Below are 2,500 nucleotides of genomic sequence, written 5' to 3'. Positions count from 1 at the left end.
AAAAATGTAGTATCGCCTAATAGGCGTTAAGTCCCGTCCTACATGTTAAATGTTGCTGTTGGCCAGGGACCCCTTGTAAAGCGCTTTGAGCACGCTTAGTGGATATTGCGCTATATAAAATCTCAATTTAATTAAAATGTAATCATTTAATTCGATTCATCTTTGTAAGACGAGTTTCCTGGCCAAAGTTTTTAACACACGTTTTTCCAGAGTACGACAGTTAATTGGCTAAAAGCACACGAGAAAAAGTAAGACAAAGAGGAAAAAAATAATTTTAAATTGAGCTTTATATAGCGCAATATCCACTAAATGTACTCAAAGCGCTTTACAAGGGGTCCCTGATCAACAGAACCACTTAACATGTAGGACGGGACATGCCCGCCTGTTAGGCGATATTACAATTTTTCGGGCAAAGACTACGCTGTTAACGGCCACGTACTCATTTTACACCTGAGTACGGTGAGAGAATGTGAGTAACGAACCTTTTCCAAGAACTCAACTATGCGCCGAGCACGAGGCTCGAACCCAGGACCTTCCGATCCGAAAGCGAGTGTCATACCACTAGAGCACATAGACGCACAAATGAAATGATCAAATAGAGAACAGATTAAGATTCCAAGAGCACACCATCAAGTGTGCTTAGTTTGAAATCACCAAAAAGTCTCATCTCATCCTGACACAAGCACAGGATCCCTCTAAGAGGAATGCATTCAAATGCTTAAAAATCACGATAGTCATGACATGAAATATAACAGTACATACCATAGATATAATATACAAGGTAAAAAAATATCTCTCCCAAAACTATAACTATACATTTGACTGTGTCCCTTTCAGTCAAAGACTACGGTACGGCCCAGGTAAGGACTGAACTGATTTATCTCGATTCAAGACAAATACGGAAAGCAAGTTGGAAAACAGATAGAGGGGGAAAAAGACACAGTAAGTGCCTCCCTGCCCATGATGAGAAAACAAAAGACGAAAAACCCTGCCCAATAAAACAATTTGGAAAACAGATAAAGGGGGAAAAAGACACAGTAAGTGCCTCCCTGCCCATTATGAAAAGAATAAATGCCCTGCCCAAGAAAGCAAGTTGGAAAACAGATAAAGGGGGAAAAGGACACAGTAAGTGCCTCCCTGCCCATTATGGAAAGAATAAATGCCCTGCCCAAGAAAGCAAGTTGGAAAACAGATAAAGGATAGGGAAGACACAGTAAGTCCCTGAGCAATATGGGAAGGTAGAAGACTAAATACCCTGTCCGAGAAAGCAGGTTGGAAAATAGATACATACAGGCGGACAGAAGACACAGAAAGTGCTCTCCTGTCTTGGGCTTTTAAAAAGTCCATAGTTTGTGACACATGGTCTCGAATTGGATTGAATAGTCTGATGTCACGTCGCCCAGCAACGGCAAGCAGCGGGGTTCTAAACAAAGCAAATCAGTACTTTTTAATCTTCATGCTGGCTAGAACTTTCCATATGTCATGTGATCAGAATGTATAAATGTCAAAACATGATCAGATTATTAATGTTTTTCTCCTCTGGATAAACTTTTATGCTCGTCGAAAAAATATTTCATAAGGGCGTCCGCCATTGTTCCGATAGTTTAGAGCCAGTTACTAAGTTACTATGCGTCATTATGAGGAAAGTGACGTCATGACTGTTGAAGCCTATTGGTATTATATAATAAGAAAATAAAAATAAGATTCCCTTTATTCATCTCATAGGGGAATTTGTCTCTAGGGTCTATTCCAAGGGATGACTGGAATAACCCAGCGCAGAGGCGGGTGATCGAACTCGATATCTTTCGGGTACGAAGCAAAGACTGTACCGCTGAGCCACGCTGCCCATGTAGATTGATGTCGCGCGGTAGCGGGGGGATTTTGAAGCTACACTAAAATTGAAGTATAAAGAGAAAAAAAAATGATACCGGCGACATTTATAAAATCACCGTACCCGGGTGTAAAATGAGTACCTGGTTGTTAACAACATAGTGTCTGTCCGCAACAAATTATGTAATACTATCGCCCAACAGAGGCGTCATGTCTCGTCCTAAGTGTTGTTGTTGGCTGGGGATCTCTTGTAAAGCGCTTTGAACACGTTTAGTAGGTATAACGCGTTGGATGACGGTCTGCTGCGATGGATTTCATGTGTTCTAAATCCTTTTCCCATCTCAGTTCTTGTGTGTCATCGAGACTCTTGAGGTCTTTATTCACCATAGTGTATATTATGCTTGTTTTGGGCCTGCCTTTGTGTTTGTTATGTTCGCTAGGTGTAAAGAATAACGCCATTGCCGTATTAGCTGGGATTTTTCTGTCTCCCCTTAACATAATATTATGTCCAAATAGTCGCCATCTTGTTTTCAAAATTTGAATCGATAACGGTGTTTCTTCGCATTTTATGTAAATGTTGCTGCTCGAAGCTCCAAGAAATAACTAACAATGTGAAATTGAATGTAAGTTTCAATTTAATTACAAAAACAGATCAAATGAACGTTTCGGG

The sequence above is a fragment of the Berghia stephanieae genome, chromosome 10 (genome assembly GCF_034508935.2).
Source record: "Berghia stephanieae isolate SIO BIC M18660-M18661 chromosome 10, UCSD_Bste_1.3, whole genome shotgun sequence".
Lineage (NCBI taxonomy): Eukaryota > Metazoa > Mollusca > Gastropoda > Nudibranchia > Aeolidiidae > Berghia > Berghia stephanieae.
This window is presented reverse-complemented; position numbering follows the sequence as displayed.